This window comes from Bombus pascuorum, chromosome 2 (genome assembly GCF_905332965.1).
Source record: "Bombus pascuorum chromosome 2, iyBomPasc1.1, whole genome shotgun sequence".
NCBI classification, from domain to species: Eukaryota; Metazoa; Arthropoda; class Insecta; order Hymenoptera; family Apidae; genus Bombus; species Bombus pascuorum.
Window position 1 is genome coordinate 7,811,223 of NC_083489.1, and position 11,951 is coordinate 7,823,173.

Here is an 11,951-nt window from a genome sequence, read left to right on the forward strand (position 1 = left end):
TGTTTAACATCAATAACAGATTATTTACATTCGAAGGCTATTTGAGGTATCAGTTTGTGTTATTATCGCTGGCAAAATAAATTCAAGGCCATATAGATGTCATTAGAGGCATGTCATTGGTAAACAAGGTTCAAATTATTAAAGTTTGAAATTGTCAGAACTTTTAAAACGAGTATTAATACGGTCATCCAAGTGATCGTAGTCCGATTTTCAAAATCATGTCGCCAATCGTAACGACAAACATAAATAGCTATTGTTCTTTTTCGGTAATAGCAGGTGTACCGTGTGACGATTCGACGGGTTTCCGGCATCGTTCTCGTTTGCCAACCGGCTCGCAGTCGAACGCGGCATTATAACTTTAATCATGATTAACAGTTTTATATAGCGATTGTCAAGCCTAACTCTGATAAAGTCAGTTTGACGGCGACGTGTTCAAACAGCCGGTGCGTCCCTCAGGCCAGCGTCCAAGCGATGCGCCACCGGGGAAATTAGCCGGCAAAATAATTCATGGGCGAAGCTTTTATTTGACGTCCACGCGGAATCCCTGATATTACGAGGGAGAGGCCTGCCCAGGTCGCGTAAACAAATGCGCTGCAAAATTGTTGATTCGCGCTAAGTACCCTCCAGAGCCTTTATCGTTTCGCGAACACCGACAAAGTTAACGCGGGAAATATTGTCGCCGCCGCTACATCGTTTCAGTAAACCGACGACTATAATAGCTGTGGTTTTGTTGAAATTGCTTCGTTCACATATTCCTCCTTGCCCAAGTTTTTCTTTTTTGTAAAATTATGAATTAAAAGTGTTGAAAGTTTTCCATATAATTGTTTAAAATATCATGATATTTCAACAAAACACATCGGACGCAGTTCACAACCAGATAGTAGAATTATGCAACTTTACGCGACAAAGAATTCGAAGAAAATTTCGTAGGCGCGTTCTTTTCTAGAAAATACCGTGTGTGTCGACCTCCAGAAACAAGCCTGCCTCCACTCTTTTGTTAAATTTTTAACGTTACACTCCCTTCGACCGGAATTGTTTCTGCTTAAAGTTTAAATCGCTTAAAACCGAGGGGAATAAGAGGTCGGCCGCTTGAAAGATAAATAGAAGGACGCAAAGCGTGGACGACCGGTTGGAGGAAAGGAGGCGGCTTCGAGGCGAGGGCTGTACGCGAGAGGGTTAGGTGTTTGTCAACGGTTCTCGGTAGTTAATTACCTTACATGAAAGGAGGCTGCAGTCCTTACGGCACTCGACTCGATTCCTGCGTGCCATCAGCCTCTTACCTTCGCTTCGTTCAACAGCCTTAAGTGCCACACACCCTACGCTTCCTCGTCACCTGCGAGAGTTTACGATGGCCTAATCTGATGAACGAGTTACGTTCATCCCCAGCATATAAGCTTGCCGTGAATAGAAAAGGGAGAAACCCGGGAAAATTTGGGGTGAAACGTGTCGTTTATGTTACTCGTGGAGGTTTGAACGTATGTGTTTAAGTAAATGAAATTGGGACGAAAAGTTGATTTAAATTCTCAAGCCGAAGGGAGACTTCCCTTTTTACGGTATTTCAAATCTTCCAGTAGCACTGATTTTATTTTATGAGTTTCTCTCCATTATGTGCATTAATTCGAGTACCCTGTTGGAATAGGATTACAAGAGACAGTGCTCATTTTGGATTTTTCTTTCTGGATTTGCCAGAGTTTCTCACCAATGCAGAATAAAAAAAAAAAAAAAAAAGAGGGAAAATCAAGGAACGAGCATCATACGTCGCGAAAATAGCACGAAAAACAGCGGCCCGTTCTTTCGATGATTTATCGTTGAAGTTGCACAAAGCGAAACACGAATTCCCGATTGTGTAACGATGATTCATAGCAATATAAAGCGCGCGCAATAAAATTGTGCAGAAGTTCGCTGGGGAAAAAGAGACAAATCGGGCCAAAAGACAGTTCGATGAAACTATCGCATCGTTGTATCGGTAAAATCGATCTTGCCCACGACTTTGCCTTTTTTCCATTTTGAATTTTCATAAATACGTTAACCATCGTCGATCATACGATCTAGAAGGTATTATAAAACATTAAACAATTCTTTCTTCATGGTTGGATCCGCCTTCTAATTTTGTCTCTCTTTTCTTTCACGGCCGATTATCTTCCCGCAGATGCGAAATAAAACGAAATTACTGTGAAAGGAGGAAAAAGAAGAGACGAGCGTACGGGGAAATGGAAAAACGTAAAGGAGTCTGGATCTTCGTCTAAGCATTACCGTGATTACACCCTCTCTCATAAACTATTACACTGCACTTGCTTCCGACATCTGCATCGTTCCGCCCCTCAAGGTTACCGTCTCAGATTCGCGCGCGTCTGCCTTCCCAGGCGTGCTGATAATCGTCCGTATCTTTCGCTGAAATTGGACGACGCCAGAGAAATTCGTGTTACGATTATTGCCCCGATTCCTGTTACGGAAAGCTCAGATCCGTGGAATATCAAATTTATAATATTAAAATTTACAATACTGAAATTACAAAATTTTTAAATGGATACACGGTAGAATTCCAGGAAAATTTCAGTAGGGAACTGATGTACATTTTTTCAGAATGGTACATAATATCTGATACACTGGAGAACAAATTGAACAAGTGGATATAATTCATACGTGTAGCAGCCCATGACCATAAAGAAAGTTCCAGGCTTTAAGCACATATGTTGGCCACATCGCCTGTGAAACGACGTCCTAGGCCAGGACGATATAAAAAAAAGCCCTGGCCAGGACGTCGTGAAAGAATAAACTCTGGGACTCACGAGAAGGACCTGGGCCTTCGACAAGAATAAACTGTTCCCCTGCCCCGGAAGAAAACTTTCTCTTTCGGGGACCTCGACCCCCTATATAAAAGGAAACGAGGAAAACTCGACATAGAGAGGGGGAGAGAGAGAGAGAGTTGCAAGTGATCAGTCAAGTCGAGTCGACGGTGAGTACGAGAGGAACAGTTCGAATACGGTTCAGGTAATATGCGCTAGTAGGTCTGTCAGGTTTTCCCCGTACCATTAATATTAATATTATAATAAATTAATCTGCGAGGTAAATAATAAATATTCCTCTATAGAAGTTTCATTACGTCCACGGTATCTGGCCAATTGTACATTTTATCCCATCTGTCATTTTTTCATCGAGTCTTTCGTATGACGTAGAATGGAATGAATATTTAAAAGTGCGGTTTGACGTCATTCGAATTTTTTCCAGGAAAGCGTTCTTAACACCTCGTCCTATTGATGGCCAAAGCTCATCGTCGAGTGCAAACACGCGAGCCTATCTGCTACAAACATTTGCACTCGCAATTAGTACACTACGTCGATGCTAAAAATCCTCGAAGCCTCGTTCGCGAAAACAATCGGCCATCACGAATCGAATCGGCGAGGCAAAAATATCTCGGCCGTTGTCCCATTGAAAGCAATTACCCTATCGGTATAGAGGGCGAGTAACCCGGGGTTGGGTTTCGCGTCCCTATCCCGGACGCCTTTCCCGTCGCTAAACTGGGATATACGTATATGCAATATACCGGTACATATCCGTGGACAAACATAGAACACATTCCCGCCTCTCTGTCTCCCTTTATCCCTTTCTCCGTGGTCGCATAGCCGAGCGAGAGGGCGGCAGAGATTGCAAGTAGCGGTGGTCGCGGGATACATCATTCATACATAGCCAAATCTCATATCGGTTTCTGATCCTCCGGCTATGACGGCCTTTGAAGCTTCTCTCCTTGCCGCTACCCCGTTGCCCGCACCCACACTCGCTTCGTTCTCATCCCCTGGCTCCTCTCTGTTTATTGTTACGTCGCATTTATGTATGAAGCAGCGCGAGATGCCATTGTCACGGACACATGACGCGCTACAGAGGGATGGACAGTGGGAGGAACGGGGATCGAGTCTCTGTCCTTTCGGAGCGGAACTTGGTAACAGTGAAAATGGAAGCAGAGTTATTGGGCCAAAACGGAAATCGATGCCCTACAGTTCGCCCCTTTGGCTGCTTGAATTTTCCTGCTTCTTGTGCGAGATTCTATACTCCACGTGAACGTTGTGTTTTATCTGCAGTGTTTAATTGATCCGGTCATTAACCGAGGTATTTTATCGAGGGAGGATCGCTACGTGTCAAAGGTTTCGGAGGGTGGATTGCACAGTGTTGCGCGAGATTGCAACTTTGTGTCGTCGTCTTCACGCGACGACACAACGATTTCGCTGTTTCTTCGATTCATTCCCAGCACCTGTACGCGTAGCGGTCTCTTATTGCTGCAATATGTAATTGTTGCTATTGTAGAAACATGTTTTAGATAGCAAGGAAATTAAACAAGTACTTTGTAGAAGGACGTTTTTGTTAGGTACCGATGGATTTTGAAATTTCTCAATTCTGTTATATTTGGATTCCACATTTTATAATTTTGTAATTAAATTGCGAAGCCTACCCGTTATTAAAGATTTTTAGTTACATTGTGTTTCATTTGCTCTGTTCAGAAAAATCATTAAGCCAAAAGGCGATAAAGAAACGAAAGATATATCTCGAATAAATCTTCGAAAAAATTAAAGATTTGAACTTTGAATCTAAATTGAAGCAAAATATCGCGAGGAAGAAATACGAGAGTCATCGACTGAGCTATTCGCGCAGAGTTTTCATCGTTCTTACCCTACGAATTGTCGTTTCAGACCGAAAGTTTGGCAGTAGCGCAAACTGGGAAGGCAGAGTCGACGAATGGTCGACGGAGGGAAGACTAAACGGGCAGGAAGCTATTCGACGAGGTCGTTTCCGGTCGAGTCTGATGCGCCTTCACTCGGATCCCGACGTTATCGCGACAATTGAATGGCTCGAATCCTCCTTGCTTTCCCGCTCTTGCTGCGCGACCACGATAAGCTTCAGAAACAATCCCTAACGGTCTCCCTCGCGAAACCTCGGTACCTGTATCCCCAATGTCTTCCTCATTCCACACTTTCCTCTGTTTCTCTCGATGGAGCTAATCATTAGTGGAAAAAAAGCGTTTGCTTTTAATTGCCGTATTCCGAGTGCAAATCCGAGACATTGAGACGCGAATAATTCTAAGCGATTTTATATTCCTTGAAAATAAAGACGCAAAGCCTATGAATTATCGTTCTAATCTCCTTATTTGAAGAACCAGCACTTCATCGTCAATTTATCGCATTTTTGTACAATTGTTTCGCTTGAAGTCATTGTGCTTTTGCGCATTTTTACAAAGAGATTCGGGAAAACAAAAAACAGTGATTGAATTGTTAAGACAGATACTACTATTTAAACCAGAGATCTCTTTAACGAAAACAGCAACGAATGCGTCGAACAACATAAAAATCGCAAAATCTCCTATTTTATCGAACTATTTTGCTGCAAAAATTCTTATCAACGCAGAGATCTCGCAGCGGTACCGAAGTTGGGCAATTGAATCGGTAAATCGGCCCTCTGACGATACAACAGTTGCGGTAACGGCGGAGATAAGTGCGTGATCTCACAATGTAGGAAACGATATCGCGTCGGTTTATCCTTGAAATGTAAAGTTTCGTCGTTCCGATCTTAATCAGTTATTCCAAAGGGGTTGTCCCTTCTGCAGTCACAATCCCCCGGCAAATTCCTGCTTCCGCATTGTTCCCTAAATGCAATCGACCGCCTCGGAAGGCTTGCAAACTTTCCCCCTTCGACTGGTTCTTCAAAACCGCGAGGAAATCGTAGTAGACCACGGACGCTGGCCGAAACTTTCCCAGAGTATTATTCAATGAGGTGTTAGGAATTGTTATGAGGGAGGCAGCGTCTTGGTTTCTGTCGTGAACGAGTATTAACAAGGATATGCTGTAAATGTAACAATTTTCAGAAATTGTAAAAGGATTGTTTTATTCTGAGATATCTCGTCAATGTTAAATTTCTCGAGATTCAGATATTTAGATTTTTAGAAGTATTTAATCTTATTTATATCCTTCTTATTCTATTCTAACATTTTCCTGTCATGTGATGAGTAGTCCTTGAAACTCCATAAACTTTATATGATTCAGTGCATACTGTAATTAATATCAGCGACTGGCACTTAAATCGGTTCAGAGAGTTATGCAGAATCAATAAGCATAGTGCAATCTATGCATATACATTTGAAATTAGGTCAATTGATGTAAACACGATCACTTCAAACATTTCGAAATTGAAGCTTATACATAATAATAGAACATAACAACTTCGCTTGAACAAGTCTACAAAATCTCCCTTTCTCGAATTTTACTTAAACGGAAATGAGAAATTTCTCCTTTTTCTATAAAAATCAAAAGATTACCTAGAAGCGAAGCAGAAAAGGAAAGCGCAATGACAATCGAATTACTCTGTAACAGGTACGATTAATTCGATTATCGGGGATAATTGACGGGTCGCAAGTGTTGGTTTCACTTATGAAAGAGGTCGTTGATTGATTCACGAAGGCGCACAAATATGTCGCGACGAACTAATGCACGGTGTATCGTATTGGGCACAATCTGCAAAATCCGATTACAGTTTGGCGCTACACGGCACCGATCGACAAACTAAACTGAGTTAAGCCTGGTATTAGAAGCAAAGCCTCGTTTATTAATTCAAACCGAAGTTAACCCTCTGTGTTTCTCCTCGCGAACTCGAGGAAAACCATTGGGGTGTGACATTACAGTAGCTGACCCACTACACGGTTAGATCAAAGTTAATCCGTGCAAACACACTGTTCTCCTTCGTATGGCAACGATGTACAAAGAGTAATGATATTCTGTACCGACTGATTTTTTAATTCTCACTGCAATGAGACATCGATTCAGCGAGACTGATCTCTTCCTCGAGCAGATATTCCTGTGGAATAATTTCGTTACTTTACACGAAATGATTTGCCCGTGAGATTCGTGATACGATTTCCGCCCTCTTTACATGAAATATTCTGTCTACCATTTTGAAACTGACGAAAGCTGTATTATTATTATATTTCTGTGCCATCTTCTGTAGATGTGGATTCAGTGAATAGAATAATTTTGTCTCAGCATAAGAAACTTTGTAGATTACCATGATACGCATTATCGTAAATTATTCGTGTCTAACTGTTAACGAAGATCTCTAGCAAGATTACTATCGTAGATTTTTGCCAACTCTCTACTCTACATTTTAAAAATTCAAGTTCGTTGCACGGTCATATTCGCGTTCAAGCCTTTCTACTCTTTTCCACGAACAATCTTACGATCGGGGGTATCGAATTTCTTATTGCGCCGCATGGTGCCTTCGCTGAGAAGCATCGCAGCCGGAGATCACACGCCGGGGGAATGGTTGGTAGCAATTTGCGAGCAACCTCGTTACTGAAAGTTCGTCGTCCGAGGGACCGCGGTACTCCGCTTACTTCGCCGCCAAAGTAACGCGACGAAGGTCGCAAGGGTACAGCCTTAACTACGTTGATTCGTCGCCAGGCTGAAGTCGAGTCAACGGGCTTGGCCAATGTAAAGAGAGAGAGAGAGAGAGAGAGGATTGGTGTAGCGATGGTGTGCAACAGACGAAGCGTTCCCCAGGTGGGAAGGGAGTTTGCATAGCGGAAGTACCCTCGAATCGATTCATCGAAAACATCTAACCCTCTTGAAGGGCCGCTCGGCGCGTCTCGTGGGAGGACTCGGGAGGAAGGTCGACAGAGCGGTGAGGGAGGGTATCGGGGGTTGGAACCAAGCCGCATCGCGAATAGGAAATTCTCTTCGTCCTACGGGGTCTTTTCCTTCCTTCTTTCTTCCCCTCTCGACCCTTGATTCGGTAGGCTGCACTCACCGCCCTCAACGAATCGCGGCACGCGGGTAGAAAATAGGAAAAATGAAATTCCTCCGTGTACCCGCGACCGTCTGTCTCTCCACCTCCTTCTGCCTTCTATCGGACCACCCCCAACGGGCGAACGGCGCCGGTACGCTCGTGCTGCCGCGGCGAGTATTGAATATTCAAAACTTTCCTCTCGGAAGAAACTTTCGCATCTTGCGCAACCTGCCGAGGAGGAGGCTTAAGAAGGAGGTGGAATCTCGCTCACCTTACCTTCCTTCTCGTACTTTCCTTCTCTCTCTCTATCTCTCTCTGTCTCTCTGTTTCTCTTTTTTTCTCTCTGTCTCCTTTCCTCTTGTCCTTGCTCGTGGACTTTCACGTGGTTCCATCGCTCCTTGCACCGTCTGCGGCGAACAGATTTGATTTTATGAAAGCCATGGAATCGTCTGGAAAACGTGAATAATTGTTAGCTTCTGAATTCTTCTCAGTTGCGACTCGATGTGGCACAACGCGGTCCAGAGTTTGTAGTTCCTTCAAGAGGAGCTGACTAGGAGGTGGTAATACATTTTGTTTAATCGTAGCTTCAGAAGACTTCGTTGTAATTTTTCTCCTTTTTTGATCGGGGTATCCCTTCGGTGTAGTTCGAATTAGATTTGCTTAAACAAAAGTTTCTAAACTTCTATGTAGTAGCTTCAGTAATTTGTCGAAAATAGTCACAATTCTGAATTCTCTTTGCACTCGAATTTACACCCTCTCAGAGCTGATACGCTTTGATGTGGACCACCTCAGAGATTCGCGTGTGCATGCGATGCATATCCACAGATTGCAGCCTGCAAAGAAGCTCCTTTGGGCATTTCCGGCACTCTTTTCATAAATAAACTACCGACCATGTACATAAATATATACACGAGAGTATTATATAAATAATATGCGTCATCCAGTGATATGATAATCACCATTCGAAGTAAAAGATGGTCGTCCAATATTCCTAATGCTGTCCTCCGAAAAATTAAAATTTCTCCTTCAGTCCATCTTACATACAAGGTCGAGGAACACCGCACCGAAAAGATCTTTCCTCAGCCATCAAGCAGACATCAATTTCGGATTAAGACTTCGCCCCGACCACATCGAGAATTCGATAATCAGTGACTGGTGAAATTTTTCAATGCTCCCTGGTACTTCTTTCACCACGGCCGTTGGCCACGCGAGCTTATTAGTTAATGGAAAAGATGAACGTGAAAAAGGAAGGACTCTGGCTGGCTGGAAATATGATTAAGCCTTTTTCACGCGGTCTGTGGAGAGAACGATGTCGTCCTATCTCTGGCACGATCTTTGCCGCTCGTCCGAGAACCGAAGAGACTGATGTAATTACGTCGAGCGAAATGGAGTCAGAACGCTGAAAGGAAGCGTGGCTGGCTAGGTAGCGCACAGGTTAAAGCATGATAATGGCTGACCAAAAGGACGATTGCTTGAAGAGGCGAATATTTTCGCGCCGCTTCTATAAATGATTTTTACGATTTTCGTTTCTTTTTTGTATCTATAGAGAAATTAACGGGGAGTCTGAATGGGAAATTTTCTGGTTGCATTTTAAACAGAGACAAATGGTACGATTAAAATGTTCACAAGGTGCATAATTCGATCAGCTTGGTGCACTTTGAACGAGAGAGTCTCCTTCATGGCGCCTCTGCGACACAGTTTAATGGCGCAATCGGCACTCCGCTTTGACGCCTCTCTTCGCGTGTCTCGAGTTTCAGAGTAAATCTTGAATAAGATCTGCATCTTGCAGCTCAGACCCAATCTGACGGAATTTTCTACCGGTCGTCAGAGATCTTACGAACGTTTGCACGGAACAGTATTAAAGGATAAGTGGACGTCGTACGGAATTTAATTTCTTTGCATCGAGCTGGCGTTATATAAAATACGTATTATCTGTAACGTTCGAGGTAGCGACGATTCATATTAAAAACGGCCCCTCTTGTGTAATAATTTACCAACTAGTGATATTAACAAGTTACAGATCGTAGATTATAAATTTCTCTTTTACAATTTTATAACTTTTCGTAATTTGTAAGATTGTTCTCACAATTTCAGCTAATCTCGACACGTGACTAATAACAATCTTAATTCAATTGTACAAAAAGGTTCTGGTCATACTTCTATCAACTTCGCTCATTCAACCCTTTCACTCCATTAAATTGAAGCTTAATTGTTCAAATATGCCAATAAAGGTCGAAGATTCCACAGAGAGTTCGGCAAACTGAATGTTCCATCAACTTCCGGAGAAGCTAGAGGCCTTTAGAGAAGCAACCGCGCCACCCTTCCGGCAACGGAGACGCGAAGAGGTATTAGTTCACGCACGTGAAAGCTGTTCGTCGCAATTCCGTGGTTCCCATGACGTTGAAACGCCGGCGTCGCGACGCACCCGCAGGAATCCGCATAGTACGTCGTCGAAGCTCGCTGCCGGAAGCAGCCGCGTCCCTCCGAGGATGTTTGCACGCATCCTAGCTTCGGAATTCATACTTGACATCAAAGCAACGTCTGCTCGATGCATTATGTTAACGCACACACATATACAGACACGGCCGCCTACACGACCGGTTTACGTCGTCGTGCGTGCTCCAATCGGCGCGAACGGACCGACGCTGTTTCGTCTGTCGCTGCCTTGGATACCAGTCGTAATTACTTGGCGTCGGGACGCTGCTTTACGCTAGTATTTGTAATGCTCGATTGCGCTTCATCGAAACGTGTTTTGGTAAATTGATACAATTTCGAAATTCATCGAAAAGATCCGTTTTTAAGAAAATTATATAACGTGGATTTCTAGGTAATTTCCCATTATATTACTAAGAGAATATTAGTTAGTTAGTTGACTATGAATTTAAAACGTACTTGAAAAAGTACTTGATTTTTAGTTGGTTATATTTTCTACAATGTTTCTATCACTTTTATTAGTGTAACCTTACAGTTTTGTCATTTCCTCTTCAAACAATCTAATTGATAAAAATTTTGTATTAAAGCTGTTAAATAGAGAGAGAGAGAGAGAGAGAGAGAGAGAGAGAGAGAGAGTGTGTGTGTATGCGCACTTGTTAGATAAAAAGTATTTCGGAACTATAATTGAGTATGAGATATCACATGTAAATCATATTATCGCTCACGTTTGCTCTAATCTTGTAATTGATGCAGTTTTATATTCCGTTATCGATTCAAGTGCTCACAACGCAGTCTTACATTAGTTTTTGTTTATGCGATAAGATAAAATGGGTGACGTATAATTAATATCTTAGTAATACGTAAGCTTATCAAGTATAATAAATCAAATTTTTATTACATCGGTCTCTTCGTGGGAATGTGGAAAGTTAAAACTGATAATACGTAAAAAGCATATAACACATGACCATTATAATTTCGTTTTATCGGTGGTCACGCAATTACAGTTAAGTAGCTCATTACATTGTGACGCAATATTTTGAATTGTATAACACTTACGTAACGAAAACTCGACGATTCACTCGTATTTAGCTCAAAAATTCGAGAGAAACATATTGAAAAAAAAAAAAAAAAGAAGAAATTATGACAGAATACACATGGATACAAACCGAATTTTATTAAATCTCTTCAACAACTGATGAACTGCGACGCTCGATCGTTCCCGCGTCACTCTTCACTGTATTAATTTCCCTGCTGAAAATAATCACGGAAATAACGATATTCCGCCGACATCGTTTTAATGAAATGTCACGGATCGAATACACGGTAGCTCGATACAGAAAATGGAATAATGTATGGTAACGTACCAAGTTGCTAATATACAGGTCGATGTAAACGAACCGGTAGATTAAAATTGTATTGCCGGAAAGAAATTTGTCATCGCGATCCTAATGGTAAAATTTGTCATTATCAATCACTGATCGTCTCTACCAACAAATATAATTCTTCCTTGTCGAGATAAATATCCAAAGATCCATAAAAATAACGTATGATTCACACGTATTTCAAAGGCAATGCAACTCGATGTTTTAATAATAAAAAAAAAAAAAAAAAACAAACGGAATTATTTTGAATCGTGACACTTTTGAAATATATGTACCATTCCAACGTTAAAAGTGTTGTCAGAATCAGTGAAAAAGACGTATGGAAACATCGTAGTACACGCGTCGAAAATTATTTAAAGTTCCTGTAAAGGT